Source organism: Jaculus jaculus, chromosome 8 (genome assembly GCF_020740685.1).
Source record: "Jaculus jaculus isolate mJacJac1 chromosome 8, mJacJac1.mat.Y.cur, whole genome shotgun sequence".
NCBI lineage: Eukaryota > Metazoa > Chordata > Mammalia > Rodentia > Dipodidae > Jaculus > Jaculus jaculus.
The window spans coordinates 71,715,703-71,735,974 of NC_059109.1; the positions used below are offsets into that span (position 1 = coordinate 71,715,703).

Sequence of the window (20,272 nt, forward strand, 5' to 3'; positions counted from 1 at the left end):
TCATTCTCTCTCTCTCTCCTTCTCTCTCTCTCTCTCTCTCTCTCCCTCTCCCTCTCCCTCTCCCTCTCCCTCTCTCTCTCTCTCTCTCTCTCTCTCTCTCTCTCTGTCTCTAATAAATAATTAAAAATAAATCTTAAAAAAAAACCTAACATATTTTTACTTTGTCATTATGAAGACATATCTGTCAATCTGTAAGGATGGAACCAATTTAACAAATGTGACCTGAATTTATAATTGTTAAAAAGCCACACATAAGGGCTGGAGAGATGGCTTGGCGGTTAAGGCCTTTGCCTGCAAAACCAAAGGACCCCAGTTTGATTGTCCATTACCCACATAATCCAGATGCACAAGGTGGCACATGCTTCTGGAGTTCATTTGCAGGGCCTGGAGGCCCTGTCATGCCCATTCTCTCCCTCCTCTCTCTCTCTCTCTCTCTCTCTCTATCTCTATCTCTATCTCTATCTCTATCTCTATCTCTATCTCTATCTCTCATAAATAAAAGATTTTTTTTCATTCACATATAAGACATGAAAGTCTCTATTTATATTCTTTATTTTATTTTATTTTATTTTATTTTAGGGAGAGCAAAAGAGAGAGAGACAGAATTGGCATGCCAGAGCCTCAGCTACTGCAACCAAACTCCAGACAGTTGCACCACCTAGTGCACATGTGCAACCTTGCAGTGGCATTACCTTGTGCATCTAGCATACATGGGACCTGGAGTCTAACATGGATCCTTAGGCTTAGCAGGTAAGCACCTTAACTGCTAAGGCACCTCTCCAGCCCTATTTCTATTCTTTTTCTGAAACCAACAAATATTAAAGGCAGGCCTACCTACCTCAATCAAGATTGGAATCCTTGTCTTAGTGGATCTAAAGGAACAGAAAGACATTTAACTAATGATTTCTATTTGACTATATACACAGCAAGATAATTTTTGAGCTATTATGTTTTTCTGTGTGTGCATTTTTTGTCCCATTTGTTTGTTAATTTGGTCTCAATCTAGCCCAGGCTGACCCAAAACTCATTCTAGAGCCAAGACTGGCCTCAAACTAATGGCGATCCTCCTACCTGAGTTTCCCAGGTACTGGAATTAAAGGTGGCACCAACACACCTTTGAAGTATGGTTTTGCTGCTCCAAGTTAAAGGTTTTATTGCTCTGCATTTTTATATACTGACACTATATTGCTGATCTAGTCCCCTCTTTACTTTCTTTTTTTTTATTTACTTAAGTACAGAGATGTTTAGTATGGATACATCATGAGTTGGTACCATCCTTTCACTCGTCCCTGCCCTCCTTCCTCTGTGGGCCCCCCTTAGTGGTGTTGCTGATATTCCCCTTGGGGTTGAAGGTTATGCATTGTGGGAGCAGCAGTCAGTTGTTAGGGGGAGGGCAATACCTCTGGGCATGATGTCACATCCTGTGGCTCTTACCATCTTACCACCCCCTCTTCTGCAGAATTCCGTGCTTTATATACATCTTCCTGTTGCTTCACATCTTCATCATTGAGCATTCCTTTAAATACAAAGATTTTCCATTTTCATAAGCTCAGTGAAAAGGCCAATTGGTTGTTGGATACCTCCAACCAAATCATCTGTGGTGGTTTGATTCAAGTGTCAAGTGCTAGGTTACCAGCTTATGGAGATGTGAGAATTAATGCCTCCTAGAGGCAGTGTCTTGTTGGGGGCAGGCTTATGGATATGATAGACAGTTTCCCCTTGCCAGTGTTTGGCACACTCTCCTTTGCTATTATCCACGATATTGGCAAGGAAGTGATATCCACCCTCTGCTCATGACACCATTTTCCCCTGCCATTATGGAGCTTCCCCTCAAGCCCGTAAGCCAAAATAAACTTGTTTTCCCCCAAGCTGCTCTTGGTTGGGTGATTTCTACCAGCAATGTGAACCTGACTGCAACACCATCCAAACTTTCCTCACAGACATTGTTTTGTTTTGTTTTGTTTGTTTTGATGTAGGGTTTCAGTCGAGCTCAGGCTGGCCTGGAATTCACTATGTTGTCTCAGGGTGCCCTTGACCTCATGGTGATCCTCCTACCTCTGCCTGCCAAGTGCTGGGATTAAAGGTGTGTGCCACCATGCCCGGCCTTTTTTTTTTTTTTTTTTTTTTTTTTTTTTTTTTTTTGTGAGACATGGTCTCACTAAGTAAACAAGAATGGCTTCAAATCTATATTTCTTTGGACTCAGCCTCCTGAGCACTGGGATTACTGTGCTCACTTATCATTCTCATTTTCTTTTACTTACTTTGGGGATATTTAATATTGTCTAATTTTTCCAAATATGTTGTTTTTTCTTTCTCAATTTTTATTAACATTTTCCATGATTATAAAAAGTATCCCATGGTAATACCCTCCTTCCCCCCCCCCCACTTTCCCCTTTGAAATTCCATTCTCCATCATATCCCTTCCCCCTCTCAATCAGTTTGTCTTGTATTTTGATGCCATGATCTTTTCCTATTATGATGGTCTTGTGTGTGGGTTCCTGGGTCCTTGTTCTGGGGCCAGCCACTGTCCCCCAAAGACGCCCGGGCAACTGGGGTGGGTGAGTGCGTGAAACTAAAGGACTTTCAGGAGGAGTCTCGGTGAACACCTCTCTCAGTTTATTGTCAATGAAATGGGTTTATAAGCATCTGAGGGTGGGGTGGAAAGACCCTAAGGGAATTGGACATACCAAGTTAATTTCTGATGCCTAATTAGCATATAGGGACATTCATTCCAGCACACAGGCAATGGCATGGGGTGTCAGGTGATCTAGGGTCCAGGACTGTGTGAAGACAGCTGGCTGATAAAGAGTTTCCTAGGTGACTGGCCAAAGGTTACAGGTATGCCAGGCTTGGAGAGGGAGTGGCCTCCTGTAGCCTGGGGGTCCTTAGCCATGCTTGGCAGCTCTGGTCCCTCTCCTGAAGGCTCCAGCCTGTGCCTAGCAGTGCCCCACAACTCCCCCTTTGTTTTTATTATGGGGAAGTGTCATCCCAAATGAGTTTTTTTTAATTTATCATAGCTCCAGCTAGAGTTAGGTGGTGTACAAGGACCTGACTAATAGCAACCTTACCAATATTAGTCATTTGTTATCTAAGAAATTTGATGAGACAAGGGGCTACAAGCAATAGGATTCCTATAGTAAGGAGGGGGCTAAGGAGAAGCCAAGTAACTTAATGTTAGAGAACCAGGTGGTGGGGTCCTCAGGCTTGTAGCAGTTAAACAGCTTAACAACATTTGATTTGTTAACAAAGAAAACAATATTTTTGTTCCAAGACCATACATGTCCCCCAAGGTCAGCAGTAATGAAGTCAGGCTAGATGGAAGTACCACACCCAAAAGAAAGTTCAATTGTCTCTGGAGAGATTCGAGGCTGTTGGTCACCAGAGGCACCCAGAAACAGTGCCACGCCAAGGCCCACCAGCAGATTGATGAAGATCTCTTGCAGCTGGCCCTGGCAGAGTTTGTAGATTTTTTTTCTAGTACAGATATACCTTTGAAGCAATCAAGACTGAGGAACAATAAGTAGAGGAGGAAATATTTATGTATGGGGTGGTTACTCCTTTTGCACTGAAGAAGAGCCAGTGTCTTGACACAACTGGTCCTGATTATGGAAATGTTGAGCAGGCATTCTGCTCTGGTCGGCTTAGAGCTAGACAGGCAGAAACATCACTTGGCCTGCATCAAAGAGGGCGAGCCCTGTCCTTTGCAGAGCCAGGCACATGGAAAAAACAGTTCTTTGGAACTGGGCAAGAGATAAGAAAATTTTTCATGTCCTTATTACCTTCAGGGGTCCAGTCACCCTAATTCTATCTCCCTTTATTTCTCCCTCTCATGAGAAGACACTCTAACTGCTTTTAGGAGACTAGGGACAAAGACATCAGATCACATACTATTTCCTGCTGAATGGGACACAAAGTTGTGGCAGTTAAGAGAGTCTTTCTCAGAGAGGGGAACTATTCTAATGGACCCTGGAGTACAGGAAGATAGTCTTGAAAGAGAACATTGGGGAGAAAGAATAAAAGTAAGGAGTTAATGAGAAGTGAGCACACAGCAAACTGGTCCTTTTTGTGGTCGAGGTAATCAAGGTAGACAAGCTTGGATTATCTCAGGACCATCTGAGGATGAGCTGGCTGATATTTTCACCCAGAACTGCTCATTAAATGGCACAGTAGTATTCGACATGGCTTGTAAAACAGATATTAGGAGAGTTATCAGAAACATATACACAACACTTAACCTTGATAATAGAGAGCCATTGGGTGCCATTAAAGGTGGTACAAATATTTTTTTGGTCTTAGAACTTATTTATATATTCTAGATTTGAAAATAACCCTTTTGACATCTATGGTTGTTTTTCTTTATTATAGAATTAGAGCTATGGGGGAAAGATGTCTTAATGTTTGTTTGCCCTCTGGGAAAGTTCTTGTTGTATTATTTAATAGGCCATTCATATATTTAAGGTATTCTTTTATCTTTGATTATACATTTCTCTCTGAGTGTTTAAGACCATATAGATAGCCAAAATTTAATTAAGGATTAATTTTGGAGGTCATTAATGGCTCTCCAATGAGACAAAGTAGCCCTATAGCTTACTGGTGTTTTCTGTCTGTTAGGATGAGTCAGGGCCATGCTGGCCAAGTAGTTTTCCCTTCGTTAGGAAGTCAGGAAGACTGATTGCTCCTCAGTTGTGACTCTCCTAGTTAACGTTGCACACCAGGGCTGGAGAGTTGGCTTAGCGGTTAAGCGCTTGCTTGCGAAGCCTAAGGACCCCGGTTCGAGGCTCAGTTCCCCAGGTCCCACGTTAGCCAGATGCACAAGGGGGCGCATGCGTCTGGAGTTCGTTTGCAGAGGCTGGAAGCCCTGGCGCGCCCATTCTCTCTCTCTCTCCCTGTATCTGTCTTTCTCTCTGTGTCTGTCGCTCTCAAATAAATAAATAAATAAAAATTTAAAAAAAAAAAGATTGCACACCAGTTTTGTTTGGGTCTCCATAACTTCTCTGCTCAGGAAGACAGGTGACTTACCAGGGAGCCAGTGTAGAAGTGTCCCATCATTTCCAGTGGCCTCATGATCTGGGAGCACAGGCCAAAATATTGGCACCTTTCACTCCAGTGATTTCAATTGGCTTTGGCTTCTATGTAGGTAATTAGAACACTTAGAAAGGAAGTTACACCAACCAGGATGTGTACAGCACATTTGATTACTGAGGTAGATTTAATTAAAGAATGGCACAAGGACTTCTAAAATTATTTTTTCCAATCTTTTAAATTTTTGTTGTCTTGTAGCAGCACAGGTCATATATCTGTGGTATAGAAAGTAGGCACATCTTACACTTGAAATATCTAACAGTTATAAGTACAGGCAGAACCTGTGACCAGTCTTGAAAACAATGCCAATTAATTTACAAACAAACTAATTAATTTAACCCAGAAATTGTAAGAAAGGGACAAATAAGACAGTATAAAGTCTTAACACCTGTGTTTGAAAACATCTCTGATTAGTTCAAATACCTGTGTGCATACCAATTACCCAGAGAACATTGGAAACAGGACCACAGAGCTTGAATATTTTTCTCAAATGAGGACCATTGTTTGAACATGAGGTTGGACCCTAAAGTACGGAATACATCTTAAGAGTTGATTCGTTGTAAGCACTGAACTTAATTGAGACATTTATTTAATATACAATAGAGTAGAATCTGGTCTTTTTGGAGCCAAAACAGCTAGCTAAATTCTAAAATAACCCTTGATGAATCTTTCTTGAAAGAAAATACACCATTTGACAACCAATGATTTTGGCTTAATCTTGATAGCTATTGATTTTATGTACCATAGAAATTTTTAATAATATAAAACAATTTTATGTTTTACCCATGACTTAAATTTGGTAAAGCTTATGCAAGTTATCCCAACATAGTTTAGCCTGAAAATTAGTTTTCTGTTCCTTAAGAGTTTGTAAACAGTTGAAAAATATGTAACTTTAGTCAAGATGTTTATGTTTAGCCTGAAAGTTCTTTCCTACATATGCACATCTTTATCCATATACTTTAACATTTTGATCTAAGTACCACTTTAAAAGCATTTTTAGTGAGCATGCTATGTCCCAACATTGAAAAATTTATTCCCAATTCCTTCAATCAATTCACCTTACCCCATTATTAACTATCTTACTTTGTTTTCATGATGGCAGCCAATCTGACAGGAGTGAGACAGAATCTCAACATAGTTTTAATCTGCATTTCTCTGATAACTAAGGATGTAGAACATTTTTTCAGATGCTTATGTGCCAAAGGGGATGTTTTTTTCCATTTCCTAGTGTCTTCTGCAATTGCTCACTTGAGTGTTTTAAAGTTTTCATTGTAGAGATCCTTCACTTCCTTGGTTTATTCCAAGGTATTGTATTTTTTTATGCAATTGTGAATGGGAGTGATTCTCTGATTTCATCCTCTGTGTGTTTGTTGTTAGCATATAGGAAAGCTACTGATTTCTGTGTTAATTTTGTATCCTGCTATATGGCTGTAGGTGTTTACCAGTTCTAACAGTTTGCTGGTAGAGTCTTTAGGGTCCTTGATGTATAGAACCATTTCATCTGCAAATAACTTGATCTCTTTCTTTCCAATTTGTATCCCTTTTATGTGTATCTCTTGCCTTGTTGCTATGGCTAAGACTTCCAGTACTCTATTAAATAAAAGTGGGGATGGTGGACACCCTTGTCTTGTTCCTGATTTTAGTGGAAAAGCTTCCAGTTTTTCCCCATTTAGTAATGTGTTGGCTGTAGGCTTGTCATAAATAGCCTTTATTGTGTTGAGATATGTTCCTCCTATTCCCAGTCTCTGTATGATGTTTATCATGATGGGATGTTGGATTTTGTCAAATGCTTTTTCTGCATCTAATGAGATGATTATGTGACTTTTGTGCATCAGTCATTTACATAATGTATTACATTTATTGATTTGTGTATGTTGAACCATCCCTGCATCTCTGGGATAAGGCCTACTTGGTTGGGGTTAATGATCTTTCTGGTATATTCTTGTATTCTGTTTGCCAATACTTTGTTGAGAATTTTTGCATCTATGTTCATGAGGGAGATTGGTCTGTAATTTTCTTTTTTTGTTCTATCTTTGCCTGATTTTGGTATCAGGGTGATGATGGCTTCATAGAAGGAGATTAGTAGGATTCCTTCTTTTTCTATTTTATGGAAAAGGTTAAGAAGCAATGGTGTCATTTCCTCCCTGAAGGTTTGGTAAAATTCACCAGTGAATCCATCTATGTCTGGACTTTTTTTGGTTGGGAGATTCTTGATAACTGCTTGGATCTCCATACTTACTATAGGTCTATTTAAGTGATTAAGCATATCTTGACTTAATTTAAATTGGTCATAGAAATCATCCATTTCTTTCAGATTTTCATACTTAAAGGAGTATATGCTTTTATAGTATGTCCCTATGATTTTTTTAATTTCTCTGGTATCTGTTGTGATGCTGCCTTTTTCACTCTAATATTATTAATTTGTGTCTCTTCTCTCTTCCTTTTGGTCAGATTTGCTAAGGGTTTATCAATCTTGTTTATCCTTTCAAAGAAGCAACTCTTCGTTTCATTGATTCTTTGGATTTTTTTTGTTGTTTATATTTCAATAATTTTTGCCCTAATCTTTATTATTTTTTCCCATCTACTGATTTTCAGTTTGCCTTGTTCTTCTTTTTCCAAGGCTTTAAGGTGAAGCATTAGGTCCTTTACATGAGACCTTTCTAATTTCTTAATATAGGCACTTAAAGCTATAAATTTCCCTCTTAGGACTGCCTTCATTATGTCCCAAACATTTTGGTATGTTGTATTCACATTATCATTTGACTCTATGAATTTTTTTTCTTTTTCTTTTTCTTTTTTTTATTTAGTTTTTATTAACGTTTTCCATGATTATAAAAAAATCCCATGGTAATACCCTCCCTCCCCCCCCCACACTTTCCCCTTTGACATTCCATTCTCCATCATATTACCTCCCCATCTCAATCATTGTATATGAATTTTTTGATTTATGTCTTGATTTTTTCAATGACCCACTCATCATTTAGTAGTGTATTGTTTAGTTTCCATGATTTTGTGTATGCTCTATAGCTTTTTTTGCTATTGATTTGTAGTTTGATTCCATTGTGATCAGATAGAATGCAAAGAATTATTTTAATTTTCCTATATTTGTTAAGATTTGCTTTGTGGTGCTCGCTTCGGCAGCACATATACTAAAATTGGAACGATACAGAGAAGATTAGCATGGCCCCTGCGCAAGGATGACACGCAAATTCGTGAAGCGTTCCATATTTTTAAATTTCTCCCTTGAATAAACTTACTTCTGGTTAACTTTAAAATTTAAAAAAAAAAAAAAAGATTTGCTTTGTGTCCTAATTATGGTCTATTTTAGACTATGTTCCATGTGCTGCTGAAAAGAATGTGTATTCTGCAGCATTTTGATGAAATGTCCTGTAGATATCTGTTAGGTCCATTTGTTCTGTGACCTCACTGAATCTAGATGTCTCTCTGTTTAGCTTTTGCCGGGTGACCTGTCAGTTGAGGAGAGTGGGGTGTTGAACTCACCCATTACAACTGTGTTTAGTGTCATATGTGACCTTAGTTCTAATAGCATTTGTTTTATGAAGTTGGGAGCCCCCATATTAGGTACATATATGTTTAGGATTGTAATGTCCTCCTGTTGGAGTGTGCCTTTAATCAATATAAAGTGACCTTCCTTATCTTTCCTAACTAATGTTGGACTGAAGTTGACCTTGTCAGATATTAGGAATGCAACTCCTGATTATTTTCTGGGCCCATTTGCTTGAAACACCATTTGTCCAACCTTTCACCCTAAGGTAGTGTACATCTTTTGTAGAAAGGTGAGTTTCTTGGAGGCAACAAATTAAAGGATTCTGCTATTTAACCCAGTCTGCAAACTTATGTCTTTTGGTTGGGGCATTGAGGCCATTGATATTAAGAGATAGTATTGAGAAATGTGTATTTATTTTTGACCTGTTTTTTGTAGTTCTTCCAGTCTTACCTTTGCTCTCTTGTATTAACTACTATTTGAGTATGATTTGTTTTTTCCATGTTCCTTATATGTGTACTTTTCTTTTTTTTTCAGGATCCTTTCAAGTATTTACTGCTGGTTTTGTCTTCAAATATTCCTTTAGCCTGTTTTTGTTGCGGAATGTCCTTATTTCTCCATCTATTTGAATGCATAGCTTTGCAGGATAAAATAACCTGGTTGACAGTTGTTATCTTTCAGAACTTGGAATACATCATTCCACACCCTTCTGATTTTTAAAGTTTGTGTTGAGTAATCTCCTGTGATCCTGATGGGCTTGCCTTTGTGTGTAACTTGATTTTTCTCTCTAACTGCTTTCAATATATTTTCTTTGGTTTGTATGTTTGGTAGTTTAATTCTAATATAGCAAGGAGAGTTTCTTTCCAGGTTTTGTCTGTTTGGTGTTCTAAAGGATTCCTGTGTGTGTACTGGCATCTCTTTCACAATTTGGGAGAAGTTTACTGCTATTATTTTGTTTGAAAATTCCTACAATGCCTTTGGAGTAAAATTCTTCTACTTCTACTATACCCTGAATTCTTGTTTGATCATTTCATAGTGAATATCTTGACATTCCCATCCATACCTTCCTATTAGTTTGTCTTTCTCTTTGTTGGACTGTATTAGATCTGCCATCTGGTCTTCTAGTTTAGATATTCTGTCCTATCATTCATCCATTCTACTTGTGAGATTTTCTACAGAGTTTTTTTTTTATTATTTCATTGGCTGTGTTCTTCATTGCTAGTAATTCTGACTGGTTTTGCTTTATTATTTCTATTTCCTTATTCATGTCTTGTATTGACCTCTTCATTTCATTTAATTGGTTTCCTGTGTCTTCTTTGATTCCTTTGCTTTCCTCTTTCATTCCTTTGAATTCCTCTTTGACTTCTTTGAGCATACTTATAATCATTCTTTTGAAATCTTTCTCAGGCATTTCCTCTAACTCATTCTCAGTGGAGGTCATTTCTGATGCATTAATACTTTTTGGTGGATTTATATTGTCTTGATTTTTGGTGGTTCTTGTGTTATAATGTACATATTTTTGCATCTTGGATTAATTTAATGCTTGGATTTTCTAGTTAGCTGCAGTATTATTAGATTATAATCAATCTGATGTTATGTATCTTCAGGGTAGGAGCATAGGTGCTAGGTGTGGCTCTTAAGACTCTCAAAGTATCTACAAAAGTGACCCTTGATGTTAGGTTTGCCTGCTATGAGAGTATTCAAATAGGCTGAGTGGAACAAAATACAGGCAGATTCTAAAATTTAACTAAACCCTGTACACATTCTATGAAAAACAGCACAGAGTATTTATGCAAGAGTAAGTATTATGTCAACCAGATCCTCTAACAAAGTCATAGTCCCTTAGGGTGTGTTGCCCCATACCCATAATCCTGTCAACTAGGAGGTTAAGAATTCTGGTCTGTTGAGGGTTCCGAGTCAGTTTGTGACCAAGTGAGACCCTCCCCTAATGAATAACAGAAGGGGGGGGGAGCCATTATTAATCAGGAAGCAACAAATAACAAGCCCAAAATATAGCTTATTTGAGAATGGCAAATCCAACCATCCATCAGCTTTAACATATAATTTACTCTGACATGGAAAGTACAATTAGCACTTCTGGTTCAAGCCTATAAACCATGCTTATCTGGTGAGTACTGACCTGGTGTAATCCCAGTTACCTTTTGGGATGATTTTGATCTCGGTTATGCTGCGCTTCTGCTTGGGTCCCTGTTTGGTGCACTATGGGTTCAAGTAGGCTGGCTGGGTCACTGTATTACTGCTCTGGTCGCCAGTGCTGGGTGCTGTGATCTCCCTGGTCTCTGGTGCTTGCTGGTGCTTGTGCTGGTGGTGGGGGAGTGGAGACTGTGGATGGTGACTCCAGTTCTCCCGCTGGTCCACGTGATCCTCTACCTCCTGATCTCCTCCTCCATTGGTTGCTGCACTATTCCCTTCATGTCTCTTGAGTTTGCAAGGAGCTCCAGTGTTAGTGGAAAATCTCTTTGCCTGGCTTTTCCTGAAGCTCAAGCCAAGCCTTGCAGCTGTTGCCCCACAGACCTGGTGCCACTGCTGCTGGAGCCGCTTCTGCCTGCCTATGTGGGTTCTAGATGCTCTGGATCTCTCCTACTTCTCTGCTGCCTTGGTAATTTCTTATACACCTCACTTTTTAGTAGAAGAGTGCATTTTGCTTGGGTTTGTTGTTGTTATTGTTGTTGTTGTTGTTGTTGGGGAGGGTTGGCGTTTTCTCCCCTAGGCTGCTTTAGCATGCTTCCTACACCACCATCTTAACCAGAAGTCCACAAATATGTTATTTTTAATGTAGAGACACTAACTGGAAGTGCAACTCAAGTTAACGTGACAAAACACATAGACTAGGTACTAAATGAACTATGGCGGGGGGGGGGGGGTTGAGGAGACAGAGCGTTAACTGTCCAATTGACCCAGATTCTGAGTAGCCTATATTGTTGAGCTTTTCCGAGTATGGAAATGGAAAGTGGTGACTTTATCAACATTGTCAAGAAATATTGATTAAGCATGTACAAGACACAAAAACTGTATTCATTGTGTACATGCCTTATAGCCTCAATCCATGAAGGCGATGCTATGGGGTCAAAATTTTGTTTCTTTGAACAGAATTAAAACAATGACATTCTAGGCAGAGTGGAACATACCTGTAATACCAGCACTCCAGGGATAGAGACAGGAGGATTGTGACTTGGAGCCTCAGATACATAGCAAGACCTCATCTCAAAAACAGAAGTATGGGCTGGAGAGATGGCTCAGTGGTTAAGCGCTTGCCTGTGAAGACTAATGACCCTGGTTCGAGGCTCGATTCCCCCAGGACCCACATTCGCCAGATGCACGAGGGGGCGCATGCACCTGGAGTTCATTTGCAGTGGCTGGAGGCCCTGGTGCGCCCATTCTCTCTATATATCTGCCTCTTTCTCTCTGTCTTTCACTATCAAATAAATAAAAATAAACAAAAAAAAAAACATTTTAAAATGTAAAAAAAAAAAAAAAGTACAAGAACACAAAAATTTAGGTCTAAATCAGCTTTGGAGGTCTTACATTACCAAAAGAAAGGAATAATCCTAATGACACCACTATTAGAATAAAAGAAGCCACATCTCTATTGACAGTTTGACTGGAAAAAAAAAAAAAAACACGAGGGACATTCACAGATACCATGTTCTCTGGTTCCTTCTCATTCTTCAGCACTCAGTCTTACTTGGTCTCAAACTATTTCCCATTTTGTGGCTATTTGGGAAATGACATGAATTTAGAATAAAAATTAAAAATGTGATAATGTGCTTTCAGATTCTGAAGATGCATATGTGTCAGTGATGTATAAACTTATTGATCATTTATTTTGATCCAGATATGATCTTATTTAATCTTCACTACAACAGCCCTGTAAGGCAGAAACTATTCTGCTCTAAAATTCAACCACAGAAGGCCAGGCTCTAGGGGTCAAGTACTTTAACCTGTTTTGTGCTACCTCCCTGCAACAACAACAAATAACAATAATAATAATAATAGCTTAATCAAACCTGTACTATAGCTGACCCATAAATGACAACAATATTTTTTATTGTTTCAACACAAGCCAGTAAATCAACAGAAAAGCAAACCGCCACAAGAAATAAGTGAAATGTGACAAATCCAAAAAGGAAAAACACACACTAAAAAGAAAGTAACTGGACAACAGCATAAATAAGCAGGGGACCCTGCAGACTGTGAAGCCAACCAGCCAGACGAGGAGTACACACTTGTGCACACACAGCCTCTGCAGGTAACCAACAATTCTCTGATTGGACATTAGGCCCACTCAGTGGGAGAGAATTCATACCAGATACTGGAAACCAAGTCAGATTCCCAGAAAACTCATACTTTAGAAAGAAGTCCCCACTGCTCTCTGGAGAATAAGAGTACGTTTGCACACCAAAAATCTCTCAGATAACTTTCATACCCCCTTTAACTCAAGCTGCTCTCACTCTTCGTTGGAGAATCTGCTTTACTTTACAGAAGGCAGAGAAAATAGAGGCGAACCAAGATCCATCAATAAGACAAAAAGATAGTTGACTGTCCACCATGAGATGTGCCACCTCTACCATCTGCCAGGACCCAGGAGAAATTACAGAGGAAATGGTGACATAAATACTGCTGTTATTGCTAGCCTGACAACCAGCCTCAGGATGGTGGTGACAAACATAGGGATCAATCAAAACCTATCATGATTGAGATGGGGAGGGGATATGATGGAGAATGGAATTTCAAAGGGAAAAGTGGGGGGAGGGAGGGTATTACAATGGGGTACTTTTTATAATCATGGAAAATATTAATAAAAATTGAGAGGAAAAAAAACTATCAAAGCAGAAATACAGAAGCTACAGAGAACTCAACACTAACTCAGATTGCCAACAGGACTTTCATGGCCCTGATATACCCATTCTCTCTCTCCATCTGCCTCCTCTCTCTCTTTCTCTCTCTCTCTCTCTCTCTGTCTCTCTCATAAATAATTTTTTTTAAAAAGAAAGTAACCAGGGCTACTGAGATGGCTTGGCACTTAAGGTGCTTGCCACATCTTCATTATCCAGTCATCAGTTGAGGGTCATTTATGCTGGTTCCATTTCCCAGCTATTGTGATAGAGCAGCAATAGGCATGGTTGGGCAACTGTCTCTAAGGTAGTGAGAAGAGTCCTTAGGATATATGCCTAAGAGTGGGTCATATGTTAAATTTATTTCTAGCTGTCTCAGAAACCTACACACTGATTTCCACAATGACTGGGCCAGATTACACTCCCACCAACAGTGTAGAAAGGTTCCTCTTTTTCTGGATCCTTGCCAGCATTAATGATCATTGGTTTTCATGACGGTAGCCATTCTGAAAGGAGTGAGATGGAATCTCAAAGTAGTTTTAATCAGCATTTCCCTGATGGCTAGGGATGTAGAACATTTTTTAGATGTTTATATGCCATCTTTATTTCTTCTTTTGAGGACTCTCTATTTAATTCCATAGCCCATTTTTTAATTGGGTTGTTGATTTCTTATTTAGTTTTTTGAGTTCTTTGTATATTTTGAATATTAATCCTCTGTCAGATGTATAGCTGGCAAAGATTTTCTCCCATTCTGTAGGTTGTCTCTTTGCTCTATTCACTGTGTTCTTTGCTGTATATCATGAGGTCCCAAAGGTTGATCTGTGGGTTTTATTTCCTGCGCAATTTGAGATTATATTAAGAAAGTCTTTGCCAAGAACAACATGTTAGAGAATTTTCTCTGCCTCTTCCTCTAGCAGTTTCAGAGTTCCAGGTCTGATACTAAAGTCTTTGATACATTTGGTCTTAATTCTTGTGCATGGAGAGACAAAAAGATCTATTTTCATCCTTCTACAAATACACATCCAGTTTTCCTAGCACCATTTGCAGAAGAGGCTGTCTTCTCCAATGAGTATTTTCATACAACTCTGCTTATTTTTTGCCAGGCTGACCTGTCAATTGATAAGAGTGGGATTTTGAAGTCACCCACTACCATTGTGTTTGGTGTTATTGCGACATTAGTTCTAATAGTGTTTGATGAAATTGGGAGCATCCATGTTAGGTGCATATATGGTTAGGATTGTAATGTCCTCCTATTGGAGTATTCCTTTAATCAATATAAATTGACCTTCCTTAGTGTTCCTAACTAATGTTGGTCTGAATCTACCTGGTCAGATATTAGGATAGTGACCCCTGCTTTTTTTCTAGGCTCATTTTCTTGAACCACCATTTTCTAACCTTTCATCCTAAGATAGTGTCCATCTTTTGTAGAAAGGTGAGTTTTGTGGAGGCAACAAATTGAAGGACCCTGATTTTTAACCCACTCTGCAAACGTGTGTCTTTTGGTTGGGGCATTGAGACCATTGATATTAAGATTTATTATTGAAAAGGCTGTATATATTTTTTCTATTTTTCTTGTTTTATAGTGCTTCTAGTTTTACCTTTGCTCTCTTATACTAACAAGTATTTGAGTATAGTTTGTTTTTTCCAGGTTCCTTATATGAGTACTTTTCTTTCTCTTCAGCATGGAGGATCTTTTTAAGTATTTTCTGTAGAGATAGTTTGATCTTCAAATATTCCTTTAGCCTGCTTTTATTGTGGAATGTCCTTATTTCTCCATCTATGTGAATGGATAGCTTTGCAGGATAGAGTAAATTTGGTTGACGGTTGTTATATTTCAGAACTTGGAATACATCATTCCAAGCCCTTCTGGCTTTTAAAGTTTGTGTTGAGTAATCTGCTGTGATCCTGATGGGCTTGCCTTTGTGTGTGACTTGAGTTTTCTCTCTAACTGCTTTCAATATATTTTCTTTGCTTTGTGTGTTTGGTAGTTTAGTTATAATATGGTGAGGAGAAATTCTTTCCAGGTTTTGTCTGTTTAGTGTTCCAAAGGCTTCCTGTATCTGCGTTGGCATCTCTTTCTCAATTTGGGGGAAGTTTTCTTCTATGATTTTGTTGAAAATGCCTATTATGCCTTTACAGTAAATTCTTCTACTTCTACTATACCTTGAAATCTTCTGTTTGATCTTTTCATAGGGTCCTAAATATCTTGACATTCCCATCCATACCTTCCTAGTAGTTTGTCTTTCTCTTTGTTGGACTATATTAGATCTGCCACCTGGTCTTCTAGTTTACATAGTCTAGTCTCTCTTTTATCCATTCTACTGGTGAGACTTTCTACAGAGTTTATTTGACTTAGTGTGTTTTCATTGCTAGTATTTCTGACTGTTTTATCTTTATTACTTCTATTTCCTTATTCATGTCTTGTATTGACCTCCTTATTTCATTCAATTGATTCCCTGTGTCATCTTTGACTCCTTTGATTTCCTCTTTGATTTCTTTGAGCATATTTATAAGCATTCTTTTGAAATCTTTCTCAGACATTTCCTCTAAGTCAGTCTCAATGTATGTCATTTCTGACAGTTATGATTTTTGGTGGATTTATAGTCTTGATTTTTTGTGGTTTTTGTATTATAATGTAGAGCTTTTGACATCTTGGATTAATTTAATGCTTGGGTTTTCTATTTATCTGCAATATTGTTAGATGTATCAATCAATCTCATGTTATATATCTCCAGGATAGAACTTAAAGTGTTAGGTGTGACTCTTAAAAGACTCTGAGAGTAACCAAAAAAGTGACCCTAGGTGTTGGGTTTGCCTGCTCTGAGAGTATTCTAGTAGGCATGGTGGAACAAAATACAGGCAAATTCTAAAATTTAACTGAACAATGTACACATTCAATGAAAACCAGCAGAGTATTTATGCAAGAATAGGTATTATGACAAACAGACCCTCTAACAAAGTCAAAGTCCCTAAGAATGTTTGTTGCCCCACATCCTTAATCCTGTCAACTAGGAGGCTGAGATTTGTGGTCTGTAGAGGGTTCCAAGATCAGCCTGTGACTGAGTGAGAGGCTGCCCCACCAAACTTCAGAAGAGGAGACAAAAGCACTATAAATCAGGAGGCAACAAATGACAAGTCCAAATTATAGCTGATTTAAGAATGGCAAATCCGACCATCTGATTTAACACATAATTACATAACACCCTGACATGGAAGGTGCATTTAGCACTTCCAATGCAAACCTTTGGCGGGTACTGACCTGGTGTAAGCCCAAGTTACCTTTTGGGTAACTGCTGCGTGCCCACTTGGGTCCCTCCTTGCTGTACTGTGGGCTCAGGTAGGCTGGCTGTGTCAGTGGGTCACTGCTCTGACAGCCTATGCTGGGTGCTGTGTAGGTGAGTTCCTTTCCCCAGGTCTCTGGTGCTTGCTGATACTTGTGCTGGTAGTTGGTGGAGGGGAGGCTGTGGATGGTGGATGATGTTCTCCAGCTGGTCCTCGCTATCCTCTTCCTCACTAGCTGCTCCACTGGTCCTTCTGTTCTCCCCTTCACATTTCCTTGAGTTTTCAAGGAGGCTGGTGAGAGTGGAAAATCCCCTCACCTGGCTTTTCCTGTGGCTCAGGACAAACCTGGCGGCTGCAGCCATAAGAACCTGCTGCCACTGTGGCTAGAGCCGCTTCTGCCTGCTTCTGTGGTCTCTAGATGCTCTGGATCTCTCCTACTTCTCTGCCATGGTTGGTAATTTCTTATGTACCTGCACTTTTTAGAAGGGTGTGTTTTTCTGGGTGGTTTGGGGCTTTTTAAAAATTTTTATTTATATATTTATTTTTGCTTTTTCTCCCCTTGACTGCTTTGGTGTGGTTCCTATGCCACCATCTTAACCAGAAGTCCATCTAAAGTTCTTAACTTGCATTCCAAGTACTAACAATAGCCAGTATAGCACACAGTTTAAAGGTAAATTCAGACTTTAGACTCCCTAGCTTTAAATCCAGCTGTCAGTTAACAAGCTCACTTTCTTTATCTGAAAAGTAAGGGTAACAGGGCTGGGAGATGATTCTGTGCTTAAAGGCACTTTCTTGCAAAGCCTGCTTGTCTGGATTTGATTCCTCAGTTCCAACATAAAGCCAAATGCACAAAGTGGCACATGCATCTGGAGTTTGAAGCAGCAAGAGTCTCTAACACCCATTCATATTCTTTGTGTGTGTGTATGTGTGTGTGTGTGTGTGTGTGTATGTGTGTCCCTCTCTTCTGCTTATAAATTTTTAAAATATTTTTTTTAATTTTTTTGTTCATTTTTATTTATTCATTTGAGAATGACAGAGAGAGAGAGAGAGAGAGAGAAGGACACAGGGAGAGAGAGCAGAGTGGGCGCGCCAGGGCCTCCAGCCACTGCAAACGAACTCCAGACGTGTGCGCCCCCTTGTGCATCTGGCTAATGTGGATCCTGGGGAATCAAGCCTCGAACCAGGGTCCATAGGCTTCACAGGCAAGTACTTAACTGCTAAGCCATCTCTCCAGCCCCTTAACATATTTATTTATTTATTTATTTATTTATTTATTTATTTATTTATTTATTTATTTATTTGAGAGTGACAGACACAGAGAGAATGACAGATAGAGGGAGAGAGAGAGAATGGGCGCGCCAGGGCTTCCAGCCTCTGCAAACGAACTCCAGACACGTGCGCCCCCTTGTGCATCTGGCTAACGTGGGACCTGGGGAACCGAGCCTCGAACCGGGGTCCTTAGGCTTCACAGGCAAGTACTTAACCGCTAAGCCATCTCTCCAGCCCTAACATATTTTTTAATGAAGGTAACAACAGAACCTGCACCATGGGATTGTAAGAACTCCATGCAGTATGCAAAAGTTCTTGACACAATACCTGGCACATACATGTTCTCCATGAGTACTAGCTTAGAGGAATGACTTAATTTGAAGGGAGAAAACTTAAGTCAGTGGGGCTTAAATATTTTAATATATGCTTGATAAAACCAGGTACACTCCTTACAATGCACTCTTCCAGATACAAAATGGCCTGGGTATCCAAGACCTCACAGTGCCTGGCACTACCTAAACAAGACCAGTACAATAGCAGGAAAAGAAAATGACATGAAAGCAAAAGAGACTGATTGAAAGGGGGAGGAGATATGATGGAGAATGGAGTTGTGAAGGGGGAAATGGGGTGGGGAAGAATTGTCATGGTTTATTGTCTATAATTATAGAGGTTGTCAATAATAAAAATTAAAATTTAAAAAAATAAGGTACTTGTAAGAGAAAATATAAGAAAATTTCTATTGTGGGAGGGTGGGTGAGGGGGATGAAGTCTCAGTATGTGGTCCAGGCTAATCTTGAAGTCATGCTGGAGCCATTCTTTAGCTTAGAAGAGTAAGTATTCACTCTTCTCACTGGCTATCCTGACACTACAGTACAGCTATGGGCCATCACAGCTAGTAATATCTACCTGGTACATAAATGTGCTGCCTTCAGGCCTTTTTTTTTTTTTTTTTTTTTTGATTTGCCTATTAAGTTGACAGCTGCTCACAAATTAACACACAAAGATCAAAATTCGGGCTGTGAGGGTCTAGACAGATGGCTTAGCAGTTAAGTGTTTGCCTGCAAAGCCAAAGGACCTAGGAGCCACGTAAGCCAAGTGCACAAGGTGGCACATGTGTCTGGAGTTCTGCAGTAGCTGGAGTCCCAGTCCCTGATGCATCCATTCTCTCTATCTGGCTCTCTCTGCCTGCCTCTGTGTGTGTGTGTGTGTGTGTGTGTCTCATGGATAAATAAAAATAAAAATAAAATTTGGGCTTGCCTGCAGAGCCTAAGGACTCACGTTCAATCCCTCAATACGCACATAAAGCCAGATGCATAAAGTGGCTTCACATCTGTAGTTTGTTTGCAGTGGCCCTGGCTCCCTCTATCTATCTATCTATCTATCTATCTATCTATCTATCTATCTATCTATCTATCTTTCCTTCCTTCCTTCCTTCCTTCCTTCCTTCCTTCCTTCCTTCCTTCCTTCCTTCTCTCCTCCCTCCCTCTCCTCCCTCCCTCCCTCCCTCTCTCCCTCCCTCCCTCCGTCTCTCCTTGCAAATAAATAAAACGTTTTAAAAGAATAAGGGATCAAAATTCCTAGGATTGGCACAGCTTCAGATACAGATTATCCTTTCTATCTGAAAGATCGTGAAGTTTTATAAAAGGAACACATGTCAGAACTGCAGAGACACCGACAGTGAATACAGGAAGCTGGATGGGCACGTGAGGTGCTATGCTACACAGGCTGGAGTGGAAGTGACTAGGGGGGGTTCAGAGAAAACTACTTCTGTCATCTTTCGTCTCCTCAACCTGATATTTTTGGTGTTTGTTTGTTTGTTTTGAGGTAGGGCCTCACTGTAGCCCAGATTGTCCTGGGATTCGCGAGGGTGGCCTAGAACTCACAGCGATCCTCCTACCTGTACCACCACGCCTGACTTTTCCTAAACCTGAATTTTGTTACTGCATTCTTTCCTTTTCCCACCGGGAAACAACACAAGACTCAAAATTCTCCAAGGAGAAGAGGAACACAGGTAGTCATCGCATACAGAAATGGCCTTCACTACATTTTCAAGTAGAAGGTGACCGGCCGCGACCTCACGCCCCACCCCTACTCTAGACCCTCGGACTCGCGCGGCCAAGCCCGGCACGGCCCCTCCTCGCTGCGCGGAACTCGGAGGAAGCGCCGCTCGCAGAACTTCCGCCGCAAGGAGATGACGTTTCAACCTCTTATTGGTTGCTGCTGTAATATTCACTCTTCTCATTGGCCAGTAGTGTTCCGTGAGGTTCGGTTGAGACAC

At 39.9% G+C, this 20,272-nt stretch overlaps 1 non-coding gene across 1 annotated transcript; it reads left to right on the top strand.

The window, feature by feature from the left end:
• The first annotated feature begins 8,207 nt into the window (after positions 1-8,207).
• On the top strand, positions 8,208-8,314 carry LOC123463032. The gene has a single exon (XR_006638644.1). It is a non-coding gene; the product is annotated as a U6 spliceosomal RNA (small nuclear RNA).
• The last annotated feature ends 11,958 nt before the right edge of the window (positions 8,315-20,272 follow it).